General features: G+C 35.6%; 2 long non-coding RNA genes across 2 annotated transcripts in view; one reads left to right on the top strand and one right to left on the bottom strand.

Annotated features, from left to right (window-relative positions):
• LOC140631723 (uncharacterized) overlaps positions 1 to 13,452 on the top strand; it is a 46,908-nt gene extending 33,456 nt beyond the window's left edge. The window contains exons 3-4 of the long non-coding RNA XR_012029217.1: positions 8,073 to 8,244; positions 13,008 to 13,452. This is a non-coding gene — a long non-coding RNA (uncharacterized lncRNA). The remainder of the gene's footprint in view (positions 1 to 8,072; positions 8,245 to 13,007) is intronic.
• Positions 1,062 to 22,693, bottom strand: LOC140631726 (uncharacterized). The gene is made up of 3 exons (XR_012029231.1): positions 22,556 to 22,693; positions 2,089 to 2,275; positions 1,062 to 1,327 (listed from the first exon to the last, which is right to left on the bottom strand). It is a non-coding gene; the product is annotated as an uncharacterized lncRNA (long non-coding RNA).
• Positions 22,694 to 27,635: the final 4,942 nt, after the last annotated feature.

Here is a 27,635-nt window from a genome sequence, read left to right as displayed (position 1 = left end):
GCCCTTATTTTTTATTTCTAAGATATCATTTTGATTCTTCCTTAGAACTTCCATCTCTGCTTATATTACCCATCTGCCCTTGTATGTTGTCTCCCTTTTCAATCAGATCTCTAACATGTTATTCATGGTTATTTTAAATTCCCTGTGTGCTAAGCCCAAAATGCGTGTCTGATTTTCGTGTTGGCTATATCTCCTCATGGTGTGTTTTTTCTTGCCTTTTGTCAAGTTTTGTCACTCTGCTCTTTGAAAGCCAGACATGTATCAAATAACGAACTTGGTAAACAGTCCTCAGTGTGAGTATTATGTTAATCTGACTAGCAGTTGGCCCAGGTTTAATGTTTGCCGTAGCTGTGATTCTGAGGCTTCATATTTCTCTAGAGCTTTTGTTTTCATCTGGACTCTTGACTTTCAGCTTATCTAAATACTTTTTTCTTTTTTCCCCAAAGAAAGTCTTCATCTTGCTGTTCTTTCAACTGTAACTCATTATTGTTATCCTGGATCCCTACTGGTTTGGTTGTAGAATGGAGAAAGGGGGAGCACTCTATAATCTTCTGATTGTCTCAGCCATTTAGTGGGACTGTTTCTGTGCTGTGCACTTCACAAGGGATTCTTTCCCTTTTTTAGACATATAGCTTTTTTTCCTTGCCTTCTACTGCCCTTCCTGGCTGTGGCATTTCCAATCTATTTTTTTTAAGGTTTATTTATTTATTTGAGTGAGAGAGAGAGTATGCATATGAGGTGGGGCAGAACAGAGAGAGACAAAGAGAAACTTCACCACTCTGCCCTCAGCAGGGAGCCCAAAACAGGGCTCCATCTCACCACCCTGGGTTCACAACCTGAGCCAAAACCAAGAGTCCCACACTTAACAACTACTGCACCACCAAGGCACTCCTCCAATTTATTTGCTTAGAGCCCTATCCTTTGTTGAAATATTATCAAGGAGGAACTGCCTTCTCCCAGCTAAGATAAAGTCTCTGAATTGAGCTCAGGCAAAATCCTTTCTCTCCTCTCTCCCATATGACACACCCTTTTGAGTGTTAGGTGGAAATGCTCTGGGCTTCTTTTACAAAGATTGATCAACCCAGTCAGAGCTGGGAGGACATGTTCTCGGGTCTTTAATGTGAAGAATTTGTGAGAGGAGGGCTCCCCTAAGGGCTCACATATCATGACTCTCACTCAAACTCACAGTCTCCAGCAATTAATTGAAAAGGTCATTGTTTACTCCTACCAGGTTATGATTTCAGGCGACTGATCCAAACAGCCAGATCTGGACTTCTGTATCTGGATGTGCCAGGAGCATCAGTCTGCCGTTGACTTCAGTTGAATCCTAGAAAGGTTGCAAATTTACTTTTGTCCAACCTTTTCTTATTGTAAGCATGAGAATAACAACTTCCTAGCTTTTTACATATTGGAACTAAAGCCAAAACACTAGGTTTATTTTTAGTTTTAGAAGTTTCAATCCATCGGGAATTTACTTGGTTGTTAAAAAAAAAAAAAAAAAAAAAAACAAAGTGGAGGAATCTTATTTTATTTTTATTGACCTCAGCTATTCAGTCTTTCTTTTTTTTTTTTTAAATTTTTATTTATTTATGATGGTCACAGAGAGAGAGAGAGAGGGGCAGAGACACAGGCAGAGGGAGAAGCAGGCTCCATGCAGGGAGCCCGATGTGGGATTCGATCCCAGGTCTCCAGGATCGCGCCCTGGGCCAAAGGCAGGCGCCAAACCGCTGCGCCACCCAGGGATCCCTATTCAGTCTTTCTAATCATTTATTAAATTGTCCACTTTTATTATTAGCCATTAATTTTCATCTTTGTTATACTTAGAATTCCTATTTGAATTGAATCAAATAATTCTAATATTAGAAATCATCAACTCTACCAGTTCTTTTATTGCTACAATATCTGATTTTGAAAACAGAATTCTAAAAGAAAGAATCATGATCATGGAAAATTATAAATCTGATGGACTAATGCAGTGCTGTCATGAAATTATCTTAATTCATAAAACAGCGGTTACTAAGTGTTTAATGAAATGGTAAGCAATTAATGAAAGAAAATCATTTAATCCAACACATAAACAATACTGACCTTTGAGCAATTGGGCAATCGTAGGTCTCAGTGATAAAAGAGACTCCTTGATTAACTTCAAATTAGTCTTTATATCCATGGTGATTGACATGAACAATCTTGGCATACATTTCATTCAAAAGTCTGAGTATGTTCTTGTTTTTCAGTCCACCCATTTGTTAAGTAAGCAGTCTAAAAAACTTCTAGTCTGTTGGAGGCAAGTCTAGAAAGTTAGTCTCTCTCAACACCCAAATCCAGAGTTTATATTCAAGCTAAAACAGAAGTTATTAACCCATTTAATCTGACACAATTACAGGCTAGACAAAGCCTCCTTTCTTAAAGAGAGTTAGTTTCTACTTGATTTTATTAAGTATCTTTACATTTCTTGGGTGAAAGCAGAGAAAATAATCAGGCATTATGCTGTGAACCATTAAAGTACACCTGAATAATGGAGTTAGCTTTGAAGATTTAAGTGCTATGGAAAATATTCTAGATTTTATGTGACATTACAATATTGGGAGGTGATCACCCTCATAATTCTGCTTAAGTTTCATAGTCAGTACTTCTATTTATAATTAAGTTATTCATGAAAGTTATTCACTTTCACTTTTACTACCATGTTCACATTATTTTCCTTACTGTGGACCTCATCATGTTGTACAGGAAACTATGGTAGCACCACATTCTCAGAACAGTACAAAATAAAACAACAAAAGCTTCCTACTACCCTTATTTTCTTTCAATGGCTTTTTTTTTATCTTCTCATAGCTAAACTTCTTAAGAGTGGTGTATATTTTGGGGTACCTTGGTGGCTCAGTCAGTTAAGTGTCTGACTCTTGATTTGGGCTCAGGTCATGATCTCAGGATTGTGGAATCAAGCCCCAGTTAGGCTCTGCACTCAGCGCAGAGTCTGCTTGGTATTCCCTCTCCCTGTGCCCCTCCTCCTTCTCGTGCTCTCTCCCTCTCTAAAATAAATAAAATCTTTTTAAAAATTTAAAAAGTGGTGTGTATTTCTCTTCATTGCTTTTTTTGCTACCTACCACTCAATCAATGGTAAGTCACAGATGCTGAGGTGACATTTCAGATGATGTCCAAGCCACCAAAAGGAGTGGTCACCTACTTGTGTACATCTCCCTTCATCTCTCTTTATAGTCAGTTTTGACCAAGGCCTCCTTCACCTTAAGGTGTTCCTCCTTTGACTTTCTTATTGTCGATAATTCCAGTGGTGTTTCAGTTCCCTTTCCCCTCTTCCTTATCTCAGTAGCCTCACATATCAGCCTGGCCTTCTAATGGAATATCAAAAGCTAGTGGCTGCTCTGGATCTTAATTTGTACTTTCTCCATCACACACATGTGACTCCTCCTCACCTTTAAGGGCTCATCTACAAGCACTTCCTCAAGGAACAGTTCTCTGGCCCTTGTGGTTATAGTTCATTTTTTTTTTCTGATAAATGCTTTCATTTGTCCAAATGTAATTAATTTGTTTAATGTCTCTCCTGCTTCTTAGATTGCATAATTCATAAGGTCTGGAATGTATGGAATCTTTCTGACCTGACACAGAAGCTCACCCATTGTTTTTATTTATTCAATAAGTGGATATGGAATCTTAAAAAAATCCAGACTATATTGGGATCCATAATTCAATATTCTTGCCCAATATTAGATTGGATTTCTTTTCCTGCTGATTCGAGAAGACATCTCAGCGCATATTCCATTGTCCTGCTGAATATTATTAATAGACTTTTAAATATTAAAAATCTCAAAATAAATTTAGATCATATCTTGCCTTTTAAGAAATGCAAAAGTGAATAGAGTATATTGTAAGTTTAATCTCAAGTATATTAATCTCTGTAAGATGTTTTAGGCTTCTTCCATGAGAAAAATCTATAGAAAGTGAAGATACTGTCCAAATGAACATTTTTGTATTTAAGCCAGTATGATCTTGTATTTAGTTATTTTTGTGTCTAGTTCACCCTATTTAATCTTTAACTGCTTGGGAATAATGAAAACCTTAAGATGTTTAAGATAAAACAAAATAGAACCCACTGAAAGTACATTTGATTTTAATCTCTTATTGGATTTAAGAAGAAATGTTTTAATAAAAACAAAAACAAATTTGCTTAGCTATCATTATCTGACTTTTAAAAGGGAACTTAAATTCATCTTTGAGGAATTAAATTCTGAAAATAAGAATTCATAAATTTCTCATGAAGATAATTTTAAAAAGAACTTAAAGACCAAAATGAATATTATTTCTACAATATACCAAAGTGTTATTCATATGAACAATTTTAATATTAGTTCTGCCCAAAACAGAGATAAAGAATATAATTAATACAGTTGTGCTGAGGAAAGTGATAGTGGGTAATAAATTAAAAAACTTGTCCACATAAGTTAAACAAATGTATAGCTTATCCATCTGAATCCTGTATTACTCTCTATTTAGCTTTATCTCCAACACCTTAGAGCTTGCATGTAACACAGATTACAAACACTCCAGTACCTATGTACAGATGTGGTCATGATGGTCTTAATGCCTCCACTCCACAATTTTTAATCTCCAGCTGCATTAGCGTGAGATGTCAAACTTTTCACTTTATTCAATGTCCTGGAACAAAGATCTTGTAGAAATATGCTGAAAGGGCTCTGTATTTGGCCACTGTGCCAGCATTGCCCCTTCTCCAAAGTCCTGTCAGTATCTCCACCTGGCATCTATCCCCCTCCTTCTTGCACTTTGCTGTTCAGTGACCCCATGTCACACCCAAGGCTACTGGTATGTGCCAGGAGACACTGACTATGACTTAAGTAAGGAAACCAGAGCATCATTCTGCCTTAAACTGAGAAGTAGATGTCTTTTTAATGTTAGAAAAGTACAATGATCTCAAATCTGAGCATAATTCTCATCACCTACAACTGCACTCAACACACTTAGATGAAATTCTTCTTTATCTAAGAATTTCCTGTGCTTGTATTTCTTAATCACTTGGAGCCTAAGTGTTCTCATCTACAAAATGGGAACAATAACAACACCTACATTACCTCTAAGAGATATGACTGATTATTGTACCTTGAGAAGAAGGAAAGGAAAAGTGAAATCACATTAAAAAAATATTTTAGTTATGGACAGCCTGGGTGGCTCAGTGGTTTAGCATTGCCTTCAGCCCAGGGCGTGATCCTGGAGACCCGGGATCGAGTCCCACATCAGGCTCCTTGTATGGAGCCTGCTTCTCCCTCTGCCTGTATCTCTGCCTCTCTCTCTCTCGCTCTGTGTCTCTCATGAATAAATAAATAAAATATTAAAAATATATATATATTTTAGTTTAGAGTACATTATTCTGAGTAAATGAATAACTCACATAACTTTGAGTAGGACAATATCACTGGGCTTTGGTGGCAGCAATGTTTTCTTTCTAAGAATATTTATTTTCTCTGAATAAAATAAGGGAGTTTATAAAATTAGCAACTCAGGAAACAACAGATGTTGGCAAGGATGTGGAGAAAGGGAAACCCTCTTATACTATTGATGGGAATGCAAACTGGTGCAACCACTGGAAAACCACATGGAGGTTCCTTAAAAATTTAAAAATAGAGTGACCCTATGGCTCAGCAATTGCACTACTAGGTATTTAACAAAGGATACAAACATAGTGATTAGAAGGGACACAAGGACCCCAATATTTATAGCACCAATGCCCACCATGGGCAAACTATGAAAAGAGCCCAGATGTTCATCGACAGATGAATGAATAAAGAAAATGTAGTAGATGTACCCAGTGGAATATTAGCCATCAAAAAATGAAATCTTGCTATTTGTAATGCCGTGGTTGGAACTAGAGGGTATTATGGTAAGTGAAATAAGACAGAGAAAGACAAATATATGATTTCACTCATATGTAGAATTTAAGAAACAAAACAGATGAACATGGGGGAAGGGAAGGGAAAATAAAATAAGAGGAAAACAGAGAGGAAGACAAACTATAAGGGACTCTTAACTATAGGAAACAAAGTGAGGGTTGCTGGAAGGCTGGGAAGGATGGGATAACTGAGTGATGGGCATTAAAAGAAGTCAATTGATAAAATGAGCACTGGGTGTTATGTGTAACTGATGAATCATTAAATTCTACCTCAGACACTAATAATATGCTATTAATTAAATTGAATTTAACTAAAAAATTGAAAATTAAAAAGAAAAAATAAGGCAGTTCAGCATTGATAATCATGCCCTTACTTTTCTGAGTAAGTCTTGGGAGACATTCACTTCTCTCCTGGACAGATGTTAAAAGAAAGACATGGCACTGTATGGACTATAACATAAATAAGAAATATATCCAAGGTAGCCGGTGAGTAGCAAAATCAAGTCAATTTGATTTACCCCTAATTGTAGTTAAAATTAAATATCTTGAGCATCACAGGAAAAATATCCAGAAATGAGTGAACAGGAAAAAACATCCTGTTGTTTTTTACTGCAGGAGCACTGAGTATCTTCAGTATACCGTCTCATTGAGAGAAGACTTGGGATGGTTTTTCAATAGTTAAGAAGTTAGATGAAGAAAATGATGCTATTATTCTCCATTTCTAATATTGACAAGTAATCTGGGAGACATACAACCATTTATTTCTGTGGAAAATGTTGAATCTTTCTTAACGACCTAAGAAATGACAGCTTTTAATATTAGTACTTGTTGAGAAATGCGCTTCTAAGTGAGAGCTATTACTTCTGATCAAGAGAAATAATTTCAATATCTGCCTATGTTAGGCTTCAGAGTTTGAGTTTCTTCTTGATAAGATTCACATTTCACTCCAGTGACCACCTGTATCTCAGAAACACTGGTCCTCAAAATTCTTAAAATATACATTTGTCCTAACAAGGCATTAAATATAATACTTTTACAAGGGATATGTTAAATTCTTTGGGAAGAGATAATGCCAGTGAGGTGTATATTGGGAGAAAGAACTATAGCAGCTTATTTGAATAAATCAATAAGAATAAAAGAGAACAATTGCAAGGAGGATGGATGAGGATACATTTATTTTCCTGTATAAAGGCTAAGGGAGAAATGAACTATAATATCAGCCTATCATTCTAATTTAGAAAAAGATTGATTCTTACCTTTGAATGCCATGCATCTTAGTTACCATTTGCAAAAGGATTTAAAAAATAGATTAAGCAGGGACAGCGGTTTAGTGCTGCCTTCAGTCCAGGGTGTGATCCTGGAGACCTGAGATTGAGTCCCATGTTGGGCTTCCTGCATGGAGCCTGCTTCTCCCTCTACCTGTGTCTCTGCCTCTGTGTGTGTGTGTGTTTCTCTCATGAATAAATAAATAAAATCTTTAAAAAAAATTGATTAAGCATAGCAGGTTGAAAACTAGTCATACATATCAATGTGTTTTTAGATAAATTATACCTATATATTCATGGTTCATATTTTTTTATTTTAAGGATACCTTATTAAAATTAAATAAGTTGGGAATAGTAGAATTAAGAGATATGTTTTAATTTAACACCATCTGAATTACATATTCATGGTATTTTAAAATCAAAAGCTGTAAAACTATTTCTAAGACCAAGTTTTCATAACTCTGCACTAATAAGACTCATTATGTTGACTGCTGGCATTGTTAAAAATAAAAAAGATCAGGAGCAAGATATATTTAAATATGTCTGCCATAGAGTATTTTCATGGTTATAACCTCATATAAAGTAGTTAAATTCTGTCAGGAAAAAAAAAATTCTATTTTAAATATATTTTAGATCTATAATGGAGTAGGTTGAAAGTTAGAGTCTTAAAAGTTACAGCGACTTCTTTAATAAGTCTGCTTATACTAGTTAGCTATTGCTGAATAACCAAATATTCTAAAACCTATAAGCTTAAAATAATAGCTAATAATAGTGTATTATTTCCTCTGTGCATAAGTATTTAGGAGTGGCTTATCTGGGTGGTTCTGGCTCAGGACCTCCCATTAGGTTATGGCTAAGATGTTAGCCAGAACTGCTGTCATCTGCAGGCTTGACTGTGGCTGGAGGATCCTTTTTAAGAAGATCTGTTCACATGCCCAGCAAGTTGGAAGAGGATTCTATTCCTTGTCATACAGATCTCTCCAAAGGCTACCTGAGGATTCTCATGACATGGCAGTTGGTTACACCCAGAGAAAATGTCTGAAGAAGGAAAAGCAAAAGGTATAGTAATTTCCTCAATCTCTCACTTGTATCACAGGTTGGGCCTGCTCAGCACTGGTACCCATAGTATCAAGAGGTGAGAATCACTGGGGGCCAGCCCTGAATCTGGCCACTACAACTGTGTATCTTTATAAACACTGACAAGCTTTTCTGTGTACTCATGTAAATAGGACAGTACATAGAAAAGCATTGGAAACATGTTTTTGGCTTCACTCTTTCCATTTATAGCATTATGTCCTAGATTAACATTGCTTAAGCAGCATTTTGCTTTTCTTATAGCATTATTGCTGCCTGATTTCCCATGTTAAAAATTCATTAAAATAATACCATTTTCAACAGATCCATTTATCCTCTATTAGTAACAATCATTCTTCTGAGAATGCAGTTAAAATTTTTTTTTAAGATTTTATTTATTTATTCATGACAGACAGAGAGAGAGAGAGAGAGAGGCAGAGACACAGGCAGAGGGAGAAGCAGGCTCCATGCAGGGAGCCCAACGTGAGACTCGATCTTGGGTCTCCAGGATCACACCCCGGGGCTAAAGACGGCACTAAACCACTGGGCCACCGAGGCTGCCCTACAAATGTTCTTTTTTTTTTTTTTTTTTTAAATTTTTTAAAATTTTTATTTATTTTATGATAGTCACAGAGAGAGAGAGAGAGGCAGAGACACAGGCAGAGGGAGAAGCAGGCTCCATGCACCGGGAGCCCGACGTGGGATTCGATCCCGGGTCTCCAGGATCGCGCCCTGGGCCAAAGGCAGGCGCTAAACCACTGCGCCACCCAGGGATCCCCCTACAAATGTTTTTAAAGATTTCACATACAGGTGCTTTATGGCTACTTGGAAGCAAATCAAAAGGTACGTCAATGGGAGATGCATTGTAAAAGAGATATGCAAGCATTTCTGGAGGACTCAGTGACTATGAGAAATGAAAAAGGAAGTCAAAGTCAGAGACCTACTGGTGACTGAATCATGTCCCTCATTCTCATTTTGAGCTTTAGCCTCTTGTCTGGGGAACTTGAGGCATTAGGGTTGTGAAATAACTCAAGAGTGGATGATGATAGGGATAGGGACTGTAACATATAATCAGGAGTGATGTTTTGGTCAGATTTGCTCCCCTGATGAAAAGCCTTTGAAAATTGCAACTAAATTCTAAGTCCTATTCACTATGATTTGAATAATGTCCTTCAAAAGTTCCCTCTTTCGTACTTAAGGTCTTGTATGTCAGTGTTTTATTTCAATAAAAAAATAAATTTCTACGCTGAAGAATGAGAGTTGTTCAGTGTCCCTTATTCTAGAGAATGAGCATGTCTACTTTTCAAGGTATTCCTAATTATATAGGAGATGGGTTTGGGAAAACATTTCTTCTTATCATCTCTACTCTGCATAAGAAAAACTCAATTAAATTTTTTGCAGTCCTCTCAATAGCTCACATAAATTATATTTAATTTTGAAAACCTCTTTTGACAATGTATTTGTTTGACACATCTCAGGTATTTACTCAATTTTTTAGTATCTCTATTCTTTTTCCAGAATAGAAAAAAAAAGCAATATACACGGTAGAGCTTCAAACACTGGCAGGATGTGTAAAACAGGAGGTGAAAGTGCCCTGTAATCTGAGTGGGAGTCAGAGTCAAGGAGACTTATATTGAATATAATCATGGTCATACTTTTTGAAAGAAACTCATTTGTATATATCATGAAAAAGTGGCTTTGAAATAGGAAGAAAAGAAAATAATAAAAAAAAAAATCTTAGCCCTTTTAAAATGTTCTCCATTGAAGGCAAGAGATTACCCATGGAGAGATGACAAATAAAAACTGAGATAGTTAAGCCAGAATTAGGAAAGAGTTGATGATGGCTTTGAGGACCCATGCATATTCAGAATCCTTGGGAATACAAATAAGTGACCATTATGGACAAGCTACATAGATGCAGAAATACAGAAAACAGACACGGAATGTATGTACAAGTGGTATGGGAAGAGAGATATGGCTCTAAATGTACTAGAATAGGAGCTCCTGGAATGAGGATTTTTGTCTCATTCATCATTAAGTCAACACTGTCCACAACAGTTCCTGGCTATTATGTATGTATGTATGTATGTATGTATGTATGTATTTATATATTTAAAGAGAGAGTGAGTGCATGCACATGCGTGGGGTTGGGGGATGCAGGGGAGAGGAAGAGAGAGAATCTCAAGCAGACTCTACACTGAGCAGTGAGCCCTGCATGGGGCTCGATCTCACAGCCCTGAGATCAAGAATCAGACCCTTAACCACCTGAGCCACCTGGATGTCCTGCTCCCTGGCCTTTAATACTCAGTAAAAGCCTACAAAATGAAGCAATGAAATAACAAATGAATTGAAACTTATAAGTATATTAAAGTCAAGCTATTTTGTGCCCATACCACAGTTGAAAGAAAGCTCATTTAGTTAGAGGTACCACAAAGATTATATCATCAGCATAAGATTCTTAAATGAGTCTCCTTCTATTGGTTTGGTTTGAAAAATCTTCTTTTGTTTTTTGGGTGGTTTTGATTTCCATAGTTTGTGTATCATGCAATAGCCCCCAAACCAACATTGTGGTGGTTCTTTGGCAGATATCATAAAAATAGAAATAAGGGTTCATGAAAACTTCCTGGGATATGTACTTTCCCATCCACTTTATCATTGAATACAAGACTTTAGGGTGCTTGGGTGACTCAGTCACTTAAGCATCCAGCTCTGGATCTCAACTCAGGTCCTGATCTCAGAGTCAGGAGCTCAAGCCCCAAGTTGAGCTTCACACTGGGAGTAGAGCATACTTAAAAAAAAAAAAAAGACCATCAAACTTCATTTTCCATGCATAAGCAATGAATTATTGTTTTTTTTTTGAATTATTGTTATGTAAAGGAATATTAGATATGGTGTTCCCAGAAAAAAACATGTGTCTTGTTTACAGCTTGGCTCCAGTGGATTTTAAGTTTCCTGAAGGCAGTTGTTATGTCTTTTCTCTTTTACCATAATGGGGCCTAATCATTCATTGAATAAAATGATGCAAACATTCATCAACTTTTTGATATTTCACAAGATCAATCCATTAAATCCCTACCATATTTTACTTCTGAATTATTTTTCTTTCAATAAAATTTGCATATTTTATTTCTTGGAAATAAACTATTCATTAATTTTTTTTCATTGAATCCATTATTTTAGTTGATAGGGATACAGAAAATGTACGATTGTTACCCTCATTAAGTTTATAATACTGGAAGAAAAAATAAAATTGCTCATATGTGTAAATCAGATCTAGACTGATCTAGTCTGAGGAGCAGGCCTCAGACTGCCCATCACTTACTTGTCTCTCTGTTCTGGTGTGGAGACTAAACTCCTACTCTTCATCTCCTGGCTCTCATGCTCTCTTCCCACACCAAGGACCTTAGGGCAAGCCAAGGCAATCCCATGAGCAAATACTAAAAGATGCATTTTGTTCAGACAAATCCGACTTAAACTGCTGCATTTTAACACAAAATAGCTATTCACATGTATTGCTTGGCCTTCCCTAGTATCAGATTCCAGATGTCTTCTCAACAATTGGCTTAATGAAGTTTAGAGAAACCATCTTCTCTCCCACACACAGAACTATTTTTAAGACTTATGTTAATGTGTTGTTCTGCTCACTTTTACTGAATTTACTCCACTTTAACATTCATTTTGGCAGTGATATATCGTTAAGCAAAAAAAAAAAAAAAAAAAAAAAACAACACACACACACACACATCAAAGTGTCATTTTCAGGAGAACACATTTCTCAACATCCATTAAGTAATCCTGTATATATTAGCTGGGGTACAGGATGGCATTCATATTTCTTTTCATTGCATTCATATGGCTCTTTCTACAATACTTCTAATCTGAAGCAAATTTTATACTAGTATACATATCACTATTGATACTTATTTTCTATTTATGTAGAGCATTGCCATTATCTTCATTTTCCAAGACTTCTTCCCTCCCCAGTCTTTTATACCAAAAACTTTTTTCTTCCTCTTCCTAACTTCATCATTCCAAAGTCTCCTCAAATAGAATCTTTTCCTACTTATTTAGTAAACTCAACTATCAAGAACATATCTGGAAGACCACAAAAGAGAAACAAGCAGCCAGTTGAGCACCTGAAATCTAGGACTGATGCAGAAGTTTATGAAAATTATTTATAGAATCACACAGCCTCTCACCACTGTAGTAGATTTTTAGACAACCTGTAATGACTTTCACTATCTATGGTTCTCAGCTCACACCAGCAATTTCAGTTCCCTGAAGAAAATGAGACACAGTCTAGTGTGCCCTAAAATAGAGCATTATAGGAGGTGATTGACATCAGCCTTCTATGACCATTTCAAGTGACCTCAAGGAGGCATCAAAAGCAAGAAAATCAGCCAAGTAGAAGCATGTAGGCAATACTTTGGAATAATCAGATAGGACAGAAACATAATGTATTAGGATGATCTAAGGGACTTTCTCATACCTCTGTGTAAATCAGCAAACCTTCATTTCTTCAACTGAACAAATTATGCCTCGTGACATGACATTGTACCTTGGAGAGCACGGCTTGCAAGCAGGTACACCCCTTCCCCTTTCTGCATAGAGTCCTCTATATGCTTGGAGCTTGGAGCTTGGAACAGTTCTTCAGAGCAATCTGAAAGACTGTCTTCTGGGCCACAGACCTCAGTAAGATAACAAAGAAAGTAATCTAATATATTTTGACAATGGCTTTTTTTTTTCAGTTGATGCTATGGATATAACAGCTGGAGGTAAAAGTACACTTGTCAGCCCCGCAGAAAAATCAAGATGGAAAACTGCAAAAGGCAAACCTAAGGGAAGACAGAAGCCCAACATTCCAGGACTATTTAGTGGAGATGTGAACCAGTCTAGGCATCTCAAGGGCCTGAGTGGTCTCTGCATTAGAACATAAGGTGTACAATTATGAACAGTGGTCTCCAAGAATGTATATAAGTGTAACTAATCATGGATTCATTTCTTCTTTTGTTCATTTATTCACCAAATGAAACACACAAAACTGATTGGTCTGTCAATATCCCTACTTCAGCCAAAATGGCAAGCACCAAGGCAACTGAGAACAAAAGGATTTTGTGGAAATGCTTGACCGTGGGAGCCATACCTTACCAGGCTATAAGTGGATAATTTAAAAATAAATTATAGAACTCTAAACTTTGAATCATTTCAGTCATTTCAACTAATTAGAATGCAGACTGTCTCTTGACTCTAGGTACCCTCAGCATCCCCAGTTCTGTTTGTTTTCTTCCTTTTACAGAAAGTTTAACCATATCCTCTACCTCTCTTCCATACCCACTTCATCTGATCTCACCTAGGACCTTTGAGGGATTCATTAAGGAGTTTTCCTAATAAAGACCATTCTTTCACCAAGGATTTCTGTCCTCAGCTGGTAAACACAGTAGCTTTTGTCATGCCTCTACAAGAATAATGTGTTTAAGATATACGTTCCTGTAATAATGTTTTTAAGTGTCTAAAATTGCAAGGATTTATTTTCTGAAATTATCAACAAGGCCAAGATAGGTAAAGGTGACATGTTAACAACCTAACAATAGTAATATAGTTAGCAATATAGTTTTACATTACTATATTGCTAGTAAGTAAAAAGTCTATTTGTTCAGTTATGCCAAGTACAGAGTCAATTATAATTGGTTCTTTTCCAAGGGTCACTGCAGTCTCCAAAATTTTATTCTTAAAGATTCCTTCCATTGGTGAAGCACTGCCCTCTTCAGGCAAAATTTGCAAAAGTATAAATTCTCACTAAACAACATACTTGGGTCCATTAACATCTGCAATTAATTTAATTTGTAAGATCAGAACCATTGTGAAGACAAGCACACAAAAACAAAACTCTATGAGATGACACAAGTCTTGCCCAAATCTGGGTAACTTTTAGATAAATTAGTGAGGTTTTTCACTTGTTTTAAGGCTTAATATGTATTTTTTTAACTCTGCAATTTCATGAAAGGTAAGACTGAAAAGGAAGAAAAAAGTAATTTTAAGACTTGTGCAATGCACAAATTCATTAGAAATTATTTCAAAAGTATCAGGTCCACAGTGCCTGAAATTGTTTTCTCCTCTAGGAATAAAAAATCTTTTTAAAGATTTTATTTATTTATTCATAAGAGAGAGAGAGAGAAGCAGAGACACAGACAGAGGGAGAAGCAGGCTCCCTGCGGGGAGCCTGCTGCAGGACTGATCACTGACCCTGGGATCTGACCCAGGATCACGACCTGAGTCAAAGGCAGACAGTCAACCACTGAGCCACCCCCAGGTGTCCTGGTATTGTCAGCTTATTGAAATGAGAACAAATCTAATCTCGGAAAAATACATTCCTAAATATTATTTAATTAGCCTTACACTTTGTTTTAAAAATTAAGAGCATTTCAATGACTTAGAGATCAAAATCTATTTAAATGAAATACTTTAGTGGGCAAAGGCCAGCTCCACCACTTTATTCTTAAAAAGAGAGTATAAATTGAAGAGCCTCATTACAAGCTCCTTCCATAAGGCTTTGTTTGCACCCTTGATTCTCCATTGTAGAATGAAGCATTGTGGAAAAAAACATGACCTTGTTAATTGCAGGTGGATTCCCACAAAAATTTTTAGGTGTACCTGTACTTTTTTAAGACTACTTTGTGCTGCCTTGTTATAAACTTACTCATTCTGAGCATAAATTTTAAAAACTGCCTTCATATGAGACACTTTGATTACATCCTATGGGAACCTGAAGCTATAAATTTGGAGTCATGACTCTCTGACCCTCAGCAGTGAATTTCAAGTTGTGGACTCTCAGAAGGAAACCATTATACCTCTAACATGAGAAAAGTCAATGTTGACATCTGCAGAAAGAACATGCTATGTGCCAATAGTCAAAACAGACACATTCCAAAATATAAAACTATAGTCAATTGTCAAAAGTTAAATTTAAAAAATAGGACAATTGTGTCAGAAAATGTTCCTATGACTGTAGTTTCTACAAAAATCTGTAAATTATATAGAAAAGAATAGATTTCAAATTAAACATTTAAAAATCACCAATATTGAATTTGGTTTGAATCATATTCCCTATAAAATTAATCATTAATTTACTGTGCTCATATAAAATGGATAACAATCTGCAAGCTTGAGAATTAATTAAAATTTGTTTATAAAACTAATTTGAAATGAACAGTAGGTTGGGAAATATCAAGTTTGACCAGCAGATGCATAATGAAGAAAACTAAATTTGCAATGGATGGACTCAAGATATATTTTCTTTAAATTTTCTCATAAGGTATGTGATTAGTGAAGCATACAGATTTTTGAAGACAGACTTCTGGATTCAGTCACTTGCTCTGTACTTTACCAATTCTGTGCTAGCCTGGACATGTGCTTCTGTCTCTGTTTCGTCAGCTATTAAGAGACATTTATTTCTTATCCCTCAAGAATGTTATGTGGATTAACTCAGACAGCAGATAGAGATTCTACATCTTAATGGTGACTGATAATAAATATTCAATAAACATCAGTTCTGTTCATGTCTTGTTCCCCTTTTGTTCGTGTCTTGTCCTTTTGGAAGCATAGTTTCCTTATCTCTAAAATTGAAGCTATAATAAGGGGAACATAAGTAATTAAGTATACTATTACTAAGATAATTAATAAAATTAATATATATTTTACTTAAAATGGTTTTTAAACTATTAAGTTATGCCACCCTTTAGAATTCAGGGCGGAGAATGATCATCATAAATTAAAAAAGAGAGTTCATTGCTTGTCCATTATCACCCACAGTAAAGGCTATAGAATATATATATATATAATATACATAATATTTTATATATATATATATTTCTAAATGTAGAAGAAAAGGATTTATCACTCCAGTATAGATATACTCTATTCAGAATACTAAAATCTATTTTATACTATGCTCACCAACTTTGTTTTTTCTTTTTTTTTAATTCTATTTGTTTATTTATGAGAGACACAGAGAGAGAGAGAGAGAGAGGCAGAGACATAGGCAGAGGGAGAAGCAGGCTCCATGCAGGGATGCCAATGTGAGACTCGATCCCAGGTCTCCAGGATCAGGCTCTGAGCCAAAGGCAGACGCTCAACTGCTGAGCCACCCAGGCGTCCCCCGACTTTGTTGTAATAGTTTTGGGAGTAGATTTCCAAACAGAGGTCAATTCCTCAGACAATCAGTCTCAATTATCATGCCAAATTTATCTGTCCTTGTAAAATCTCTTAGTATATACCTATATTTTTAAGTAAGTCTTTTAGATGTCTACTTATGTGATACATGAGTAAAATGATTCACAAAGTTGAGAGTCTGATACTAAATGTGAGGATTTGATATTATGACAGCATGAAAAGCAAAATAAAATCTCCAAATGTAAAATTAAGATTCAAGACCCTCCATTATCTTAATTTACATGTAATTCCAAATATTTCTTCCAATGGTTCTTCTCACTCTCCATCCAGACCCTGTATTCCAAGCTACTTTTTATAGTCTATATTTTAATTACATTTTAAGATATAATGTATGTACTATAAAATGCACCCATTTTAGGTATACATCCTGATGAGTTTTCACAGATGTATATACCTATGTGCATACATGCACACAGCTATCACAAAAACAATATAGAATAAACTCATCACCATAGAATGTTCCTGAGAGCTTATTGCCAGGAGGTCACTAATCCAACCAGGCATCAACAACATCTGTTCTCCTTTCTATCTTTTCTAGGGTTCTATTCAAGCAGAAGTATACAGTATGTTTCCTATGATATCTTCTTAAAAAAAAAAAAGATTGTTATTTATTTATTTGATAGAGAGCATAGAGAGGGAGAGACAGAGAGAGAAAGCATGAGCTGGGGGTGGGGGCAGAGGGAGAGGGAGCCTGATGCGGAACTTGATCCCAGGACTCAAGGATCATGACCTGAGCTGAAGGTAGATGCTTACCAGACTGAGCCACCCAGGCACCCCTCTTTATTATCTTTAACTCAGCACACTAGTTTGAGATTCATTCATGTTTTTGCGTGTATCATTTATTGAGTCTTTCTTATTCTATTGCATGAATATATCAGAGTTTATCTATTTGTGTTTTGATGGATAGGCTGATTCCTGTTTTTGGCCATTCTGAATAACGCTTCTAATAAACATTTGTATACAAGTATCTGTGTGGACATGTTTTCATTACTCTTGGACAAATGCCTAAGCATGTAAATATTTATAAATGCTTAACTTTTTAAGATATTGCCAAACCAATTTCCAAAGTCATTGTACCAATTTCATTCCCACCTACGTTGAGTGGTCTAATTGAAAGCTTAATACTGAATCTTCCAATCTATATGGCATACTTCTCCATTATAAGTCTTTTCATTTTCTCTTGGCATTGTTTTGTAATTCTCCATTTCCATTCTTGCATGTACTTTTTAAAAACTATTTCATGCTTCATGCTATTAAAAATCATAACTTTAAAAAATTGATAACCAATTTTCATTGCTAGTATTCAGTAATACAATTAATTTTACATCTTGATTTTGTGTCAAATAATCTTACTAAAATCATTCTTTTAGCTGCTTGTAGAATTGTAGCATATTTCTGCATACTTGATAATATTGTCTACCAACAAAGACAGTTTTACTTCATTTTTCCTAGGATGTATGCTTTTTTTCTCCTCTCCTTAGTGCACTTGTTAAACTTTACATTCCTGGGACAGATTCTACTTCCTTTAACTATGTTATCATTTCAATATATTTTTAAATTTGATGCTAAAAATAGGAAAAATGTTTTTGCATCTATGATCATAAGGGATATTAATTAGACTGTAGATTTCTTTCTTTTTGATGCCATTATCTGGTTTTGATATTGGAGTAATGTTGGCTGTACAAAATGATTTGGTAAGTGCTACCATCTTCTGAATTTCAGCATGAGTTTGTAGAATTGGTATTATCTCTCATTAAATGCTTGGTCAAAATTAGCAGTGAACTTATCTGACCCCAAAATTATCATTAATTAAAAATAAATTGATTCTATTAAGAGATAGGTACTCTATTTTGAGTCAGTTTTGGTAAGCTGCATTCCTGAACAAATTTGCCAATCTAAGATAGTCATTAAACTGGCTTAAAGTTGCTCATGATAATCCCTTAGTGATAGTCCTATTTCATTGTTGATATTAGAAATTATGCTTCCTTTGCCTTTTTGCTTTGCCTTGATAATCAGACTATTTTCCTTGTATTTTAACCTTCTAATACAATCTACAATTGGTTTGAGTTTTTAAAACTGTTTTCCATATTTCATTTTGCCACTTTCTAATTTTAATCTCCTCATCATATTTATTACTTCCTCTCTGTATTACTTGGGATTGAATTCACTCTTTTTTTTCAGTTCCTTCATTCTCCCTCTCCTTGCCCTTCTCTTTTCTTCCTCCTCTTCCTTCTTCTTCTTTGTGGATTAAGGCAAAAGTTTAGATTTTTATTTTATTTTTTCTCTTTTTTAGTTATAATGTTCAAAGATAAATCTCCCTCAAATTTCTACTTCATTATTATCACACAGATTTTGATATATTTTCTTGCCATCTCTACTCAGTTCAAAATATTTTCTATTTTCTGTTGTAATTTTTCTCTATTATCTATGAGTTGTATAGAAGTGGGCGTTATAAATTCTCCAATAGTCAGCAATTTTGCATTCTGTTATTGATTTCCAGCTTAATTCCAATTGTTATTTAACATATTCTGAATGACTTCTACTTTTACAAATGCACTGAGATTTGTTTTATGGATCATCATCATATGGTCTATCTTGGTGGTTGCTCTATGTGCAGTTAAAAGAATTTCCATTTTGTTGAGTTGTGTGAAATATTCTATAAAATATATTAGAACAGGGGCACCTGGGTGGCTTAGTGGTTGAGCATCTGCCTTCAGCTCAGGGTGTGATACTGGGGTCTTAGGATCGAGTCCTGCATTGGGCTCCCTGCAGGGAACCTGCTTTCCTTCTACCTATATGTCTCTGCCTCTTTCTCTGTGTCTCTCATGAATAAATAAAATCTATAAATAAATAAATAAATAAATAAATATATATATATATATATATATATATATAGTTGATACCTTTTCATAAATCTCCCCCATCCCTAAAGATTTTCTCTGTAATTGTTCATTAATTGCTAAGCCATGAGTGCTGAAAACTCTTATTGTAGACTTGCCTATTTTTACTTTCAATTCTGCTCATTTTTACTTCACATATTTTGAGGCTATGCAGTTAAGTGTATAACCCAGTTAGAACTGTTTTTCTAATTGATGAATTGATTTTCTCATCATTTTGAAGTGATTCCCTTCATCCTTGGAAATATTATTTGCCATGAAGTACACTTATCCTGAAATTAATGTAGCCACTGCTGATTTATTGTGATTAGCGTGGAATGTGAATATATAAATTTATATATATAAAATTATATATAGATATATTTTTACAATGATTACTTTAAAATTTCTATTTTCTTTATAATGATTGATATCTTTGTATTTAAACCTCTGCTTTAACCAAACTATGGAGAGAACCCAAATGTCCATTGCCTGATGAATAGATAAAGAATCTGTGATGCACACACATGTGCACGCACACACACACAATGGAATATTACTTAGCCATCAAAAATTAAACCTTTCCATTAGCAATGACATGGATGGAGCTAGAGTGTGTATTATGCTAAGTGAAATAAGTCAGTCAAAGAAAGACAAATACCATATGATCTCACCCATCTGTGGAATTTAAGAAAGAAAACATATAAACATATGGGAAGGGGGGGAAAGAAAAAAGGAGAGAGGGGAAACAAACCATAAGGGACTCTTAAAGATAGAAAAAAAAACTGAGGATTGATGGAGGAAGTGGATGGGGAATGGGCTAGATACGTGATGGGTATTCAAGAGGGTACTTGTGATAAGCACTGGGTGTTGTATGTAAATGGTGAATCACTGGATTCCACTCCAGAAACCAATATCTCACTGTGTATTAACAAACTAAAGTTTAAATTACCAACAAAAGCCATCAGATGACTAACATCCTCATGAATGATCCCAGGCAAGGCCAATAGAAGAATTGCCTAGTGAACCCAGCCCAAACTGCTCACCCACAGAATCATGAGTAAATAAATGGCTGTAATCTTAAGCCAGAAAAAAAAATAATAAAACAAAACAAAAAAATGAGAACAATAACAAAATAAACCCTCTGCTTAAAGTAGACCAATTAGATTATTTGTGTAATAAAATTGTTTTAATATTAGTGGGTTAAATTAACCATATTCTAAATCTCTTCTGTTTCTCCCATGTGTATTTTCCTTTTCATATTTTTCCTGCCTTTTAAAAATTGTGTATGTTCTTGCATTCCATTCTGTCTCAAATATTAGCTTATTAGCTATATACCACTTTGACATATTTTCAATGATTGTTATACATTTTAAGTTCTCTAAGAAGTGGCCTCTGAGACAGAATTTAAAGTTTATAAGGGAGTACCCATAGCATTAACACCTGTGATGGAGGAAGAAGAAGGAGATTGGGCAGATAAAGAAATCAGATGTGATATAGACTTGATAACTTCCCCTGACCCCCACAGAGAGTCTGGAGGTGAAATAGCTCATCAGAATTGTCCTGTTTTGAGCTGAAATTCCTAGACATTTATAATTATGCTAGGTCACCCATGCTAGACTAGTTGTTATGTGCCCTGAGGTCAGTAATAAGGTTCTGTTTTGTTTTGTTTTATCTTCACTTTGGATAGTTTATTTTACTGTGTATTCTAGTTCACTGATATTTTCTTCCACAATGACTAATCTACTTATAATTCTACCAACTGAATCTTGCATTTTTAGATATTATATTTTTTATCTCTAGAAGTTCCTTTCAGTTCTTTTGTCCATGTGTTCTTTTCGCCCCTCACTCTGCTCCCAAAATATCTTAAACATATTGAGCATACTTAAAACATATTCTTTAACACCTTAGTCTGCTGATTTTATCATCTCTATTATTTCTGGCAGTTTTTATTGACTAAATCTGTATCCAAATGCACTTAATGTTTTTATTATATGTGGACTATTTTGATTATTACATTTTGGGGTGTTGGATTTTGTTTTCTTCCTTTAAAGAGTTTTGAGTGTTTAAATCTTGTTTTTCTTTGTTACAGAGTTCTGAAGTTTGCTTTTGTAGGCTTATTTTTAGGCTTTTGCAGGACAGACCTACAGCAGCCTTTATTTGGGAATAAATTAGCCTTATTAATAAGGATCAACCCTTCTTGTGGTTCTACTAATTGCGCTTTGAAAAATGTTCAAAGTGGTCTCCACACTAGCTGGATTTCAAGCTTTTCTCAACTCTGCTGAAGACTGGGAATTGTTCACATTTATGAGTTCCTGTATCTTTTTTCCTTTATGAGGCTTTACCCATGTGTGTGTGGATAGGTGTTCAGCTAAAGAGTCAGGGGAACCCGTTTTGATTCCTGAGGCTTTCTCCACAGGGTGCGCTACTTTTCAGTGTTCTGCCCTGCAAATTCTAAGGCAGTTTTCCTAAACTTTGATCTCTATCTATTCAACTTAGCAAGGCCATTGGCTCTGTCTCAGCTCCTTGTCTCTGTACCATGATTCAGAAGTTATCTCTGAGAAGAAATCTGGAGCAATCACAAGGTTTACCATGTTTGTTTTCCTTCTCCCAAGAAGCAGTCATACACTGCTTACTGTTCAATATGTGGCTACAAGTTTTATCATGTTTTGTCATATTTATTTTATTGAGGAGGGAAAACCTGATATGTGAATCCCCCCAGGTCTAGTAGAGGTGTTTATTCATTATTCTTTTTTCTTCTTGTACCTCCTAAAAATACAATTTATCCCTCAGAGCATTATAGTAGATTATTTGGTTTTTATTTATTTATTTAAATTAACAAGCCCAACCCAAGGCTTGAACTCACAACTCTAAGATCAAGACCTGACTTGAGATGAACAGTCAGATACTTAATTGTGCCAACCAGGCACCCCTATTTGGTTTCCTTTTGTTTTCCCCAGTTACTGATATCTTCTTTCTTAACTTCCATGATCAATGGCCCCACCTCTGGCCTTGTTGTTCATTAGAGTTTTTATCTTGGTTAGTTATTGTGGCATAATAAACCACCCCAAAATCAGTGGCTTAAAAAGTTGCTTTTATAATTCTATAAGTTGACTAGGCTCAGCTAGAGATTTCTCTTCTACATTATATCAGCAGTAGCCTCAGTAGTCTGGAATTCTGAGTCTACTTACATAGAAGGATGACTTGAAGGCTGGGCTAAGCATAGATTATGGGATTGTTAAGTATCTCTTCCCTTCTTGCTCATGTCGTCTCTCTATCTCATAGTTCCATACAGTCTCTCCAGCTGGGAGTACTTATCTGGAGACTCATGACTCCTACAAGTGAAAAGAAGAATCTGACAGCCTTGAAATTATTCCAGAGTAAATAGTTTATTTTTAAGCAGTGGGTCTCCTTATTTGGTTATTTTTCCTCCTTTACACTGATATTGATAGCACAGTGTCTTAATTTCTAATATAAAAAGAATTTGCAAAAATATTACTGAAAGCTTCCATATGCCTTCACTCATTTTCCTTTAATGTTAACATCTTACATTCCCATGAATACATTTGTCAAACTAAGAAGCCAACATTGGTGCATTGCTATTAACTAAACTCCAGATTTTATTGAAGAATTGCCAGTTTTTCCACTAATGCCTCTTTTTCTGTCCCAGGATCTATTCAATGCATAAAAACCCACTTCTATATGGTTATCTGATTATGAAAACATACAACTAAAATCCATAGGGCATAGAGTTGTCTTTCAAAAAGTGACACTTGGAGACCCATGGGGGACTCAGTTGTTGAGCATCTGCCTTTGGCTCAGGTTGTGATTCTGGGGTCCTGGAATTAGTCTTGCATCAAGGTCCCTGCAGGGAGCCTACTTCTCCCTCTGCCTGTGTTTCTGCCTCGGTCTGTGTGTCTCTCATGAATAAATAACTAAAGTCTTTTTTTAAAAAGTGACATTGGACCAATTGGATATTGTAGAGAAACATGAATATGAACTTACTTTATGCCTTATACAAAAGTTAATTTGAAATAGATCATAGTGCTTAGTTTGATATGTTAAATTATAAAGCTTTTAGAATAAAACACAGGATACTATCTTCATTACTTTGGAGTGGGCAAATTTTCTTAAACAGGGTACAGAAACACCAGACATAAAACCAAAAGATAAATAAATTACATTTTATTAAATTAATCACTTCTGCTAAATAGCAGGCAGCATTAAGAGATTAGAAATGCAAATCTCTCACTGAGAAATGTTAATTCAATACATATATGAGTCAATGACTCATATCTTAATTATATAAAGGTTTCCTTAAAAATGTCAAATCTACAAGATATAGATAAAAATGGAAAGTAAAAGGGGCAAAAGATTTGAACATATATATCAAAAAAGGGGTATCTAAATGGCAAGGCTATGAAACATCAATACTCACTATTAAAACACAAATTAAAGCTACAAAATACCACTACACATCCACACAAATGACTTAAACCAAAATGATGTAATACCCAGTGGTTGTGAGAATGTGAAGCAACTAGAATGGAAATATATTGGGTAGAACCATAATATGATAAAAAAAACTTTGAAGATTTATTTGGCATAATCTACTAAAAACTAAACAAACTTCTTCCATATGACCCATCAATGTTACTTCTTTATATATTCCTAAAGGCAATGAGTGTATAATAACATGAAATGACAAGATTGTCCTAGTTTTACAGGAAATAGCAGTTTTATTCATAATGTCCCCAAATTGGAAAAATTAAAACAAGTGTCCACCAGTGGTAGAATGAATTTTTTTAAATGTTATATATCCATATATTGAAATACATTTGGCAATAAAAAGGAACAAATTATTCACACCCAGGAACATGAATCTATCTCAAAAAACATTATATTGAGCAAAAAACATCTGAACAAAAGTAAATACTGCTCTTGTGCAGTGATATCAAGAAGATGGGGTGGGGGGGTTAGGAGGTCCCAAAGCTTGTTTTCTCAAAAAAAGAAAATAAACAACTGTAAAATGAGGAAACTAGCCCTAGGAAAGCTCTGGACTCCAATGAAGAAGCAACAAAAACACAGGGAGATGAAAATCCAAGGACAGTTACATAGAAAAATATAGGAAGCATTTTACCTGTAACGCCCTATCCCCTGGTCCAGAGAAGCTTGGAGCCAAGAGAGATACCTTCAGAGATATTTCACCCCAAAGGGAAAGGAGAGTAGAAGAAACACTACCAAGCATCACTACCATACACTTTTGTAAACTTGCTACTGAGGATCCCACAGTCTTTACCAACATTGAACCCAGCTGATAAAGCAGCCTGAAGCCCCTGTCACTCTGTCTCTTTCCTAGGACTGGAGCTGTCACTGTGGTGAGACTGACCTCCAGGGACCCCATTAATTGCTCTGCTCTGCTCTCTGAAATCAAGACACTATAGCACCTCATGATATACAGGGCCAGAACTAACACTGTTTGGCAACCCACCCTTTGTGTCCTGAGTTGGGGTTCAAACCTAGCATAACAACACCTGAGCTACTGCTGTTTGTAATTGTGCAATGTCAGGACTTTCATCCACCATCTCCAAGGCATGCTGCTACTGAACCTGTCTCTGGGCTCAAGCCAATCCTGCACCCTGTCAACCTAAGGTTCATACCACTGCTCTTCCCCCACACTCCCAGGGCCTGAGTCACTGTGGCAAACCCCAGAGACCCAGATCATGGTTCCATGGGAGAGCTATGCCAACCATACCTAAAATATCAGCACCACCATCACAGCAAGTGTACTTATGCCCAAGATCCAGGTGCTACAATAGTTCCAGATGCATCTTATCCCAGAACCCCAGATCAACTGCTGCTCTAAGTGCCAATATACCAAAATTGGTGACAAAAAAAGGATCCCTTGGCTATAAGTTCTTCCCACAGGCAAAAAGGGAGAACAAGAAGACCCCAGCAGCTTTTGCCTCCAAGGACCCTAATAGTCTTAGTTACCAGTGCCACAAACAGGATCTCTGCAGTTTTGACCAGAGAGGACCCCCCACAGTTTTCACTGATGTTGCCCTCAGGTGATGGAGCTGCATGGAGACTATCACCACTATGCCTTTCTGGGAACCAGAGATAGTGCACCCTACCCACCCAATGTTCTACAACCACCCTTAGGGTAAAATCTTTTCCCACAAAAGCCAGTACAAAAGACTGGAAGAGATGACCACTTCCTCAAATGTGAGGACATCAACACAAAGCTATCAAAAACACACAAAAAAGCAACAAAACATGGCACCATCTAAAGAAATAATTTTCCAGTATCTGACTCCAATGAAATGAAGATCAAGCTACCTGAGTTATCTGAAAAAGAATTCAAAAAAGCATTTTAAGGAAGCTCATGAGATTCAACAGAATATAGATAATTCAATGAACTCAGAAAAACAAACCATAAAAAAATGGTAAGTCCAACATAGAGAAAAATCATAAGTAAGAAACAAATAGAAATTCTGTATCTGAAGAATACAATGAATAAATAAAAATGCAATCGAGTTTCAACATCGGGCTCAATCAAACAGAAGAAATAATCTGCAAACTTGAAGACAGATCTCTTCATATTATCCAATTGAAGGAAAGAGAAGAAATAAGAATTTTTAAAAAGTGAAGAAAGCTTATGCAAATTATGGAATTCATTAAGCCAAACAATATTTGCATTATTGAGTCTTAGAAGAGAGAAAAAAAGGATAGGAAACTTATTCAGACAAATAATGGTTGTGAACTTCCCAAATCTAGGGAGAGATACAGCCCAAAAGATCTGCACTGAGACATGTTATAATCAAACTCTCAAATAAAAAAAATTTGAATTTTGAAAGAAACAAGATAAAAAAGACTTATCACATACTAAGGTATCCTAATAATGCAATCAGCACACGTAAGCTAGATGAAAATGTGCTTAGCATCATTAATCGTCAGGGAAGTGCAGATCACTATGGAAAACAGTATGGAGGTTCCTCAAAAAGTTAGAAATAGAACTACCATATGATGCATCAATCCCACTTCTGGGTATATATCCAATGGAAGTGAATTTATTTCAAGGAGCTCCCATGTTCATTGCAGCATTGTTCACAATAGCCAAGATATAGAAACAACTTAACTGTGCTTCACTGGAAGAATGAATAAGGAAAATGTGATAAATACTTGTAGGTAGATAGAAAGATAGATGATAGATAGATAGATAGATAGATAGATAGATAGATACAGATATTATTCAGTTCTAAAAAAATAAGGTAATCCTGTTATTTGCAAGGCCAAATTCATAGAAACAGAGATAAAAGAATGGTGGTTGCAAGGAGTTGGGGAAAGGGACAATGGGCAGCTACGAGTGCATAAATTTTCAGGTTTGAGAAAAATAAGTTCGGAAGATGTAACGTAAAGCAGAGTGACCTAGTTAACAACATGGTTCTATATACTTGAATATCTCTGAGAGTACATCTTAAGTAGTCTCATCACAAACACACAAAAAGTTAACTCTGTGAGGTGATGGATATGTTAATTATCTTGATCTTGGTAATTACTCCACAGTGTAAATGTCTAAATATCATCATGTCATACACTTCAAATATATACAATTATTATTATCAATTATTCCTCAATAAAGTTGAGGAGAAAGTAGATTCTACATGATTCTGTTGATAGAAAGTTAACAGAAAAATCTGATCTGTGAGTATGGAATTCGTGATTAGAATCTACCAACTCATCCAGGTTTTCCAAGATTATTCCTCATTTTTGTACTAGAATCTCACATCCAAGGAAACTCTCACTTCTGGGCAGACCAGAGCAGGTAGTCAATCTAGGTGATAAACTCTGGGAGATTGTAATTAGTTATCTATCACTGTATAACAAATTATCTCAAAACTTCATAGCTTAAAACAACAATCAACACTTATTTCACATTGTTTATATGGGTCATAAATTGTGGAGCAGGGTGGTTTTAACTTGGGGTGGTCTTAAGAGGTGGTAGCCATGCTAGCAAGCAAGGCTGTCATCTGAAGATTGACCTAGTGCTAGGGGATGTGTTTCCAAGAAGATTTGCTCATATGGCTATCACTTTGGAGACCTCAGTTCTTCATCATGTAGACCTCCCTTATAGAACTGCTTGAGTGTCCACATGATCGGGCAGCTGGCTTCCTTGAATGCATAATCCCAGAAAAACAAGAAAGAAGACCTAATGTTGTTGATGAACCTAGTCTCAAAGACAGCACATCATCTTATCTGCAATAAAATAAT

The sequence above is a fragment of the Canis lupus genome, chromosome 4, assembly GCF_048164855.1.
Source record: "Canis lupus baileyi chromosome 4, mCanLup2.hap1, whole genome shotgun sequence".
In the NCBI taxonomy this organism is placed as follows: Eukaryota; Metazoa; Chordata; class Mammalia; order Carnivora; family Canidae; genus Canis; species Canis lupus.
This window is presented reverse-complemented; position numbering and strand designations above follow the sequence as displayed.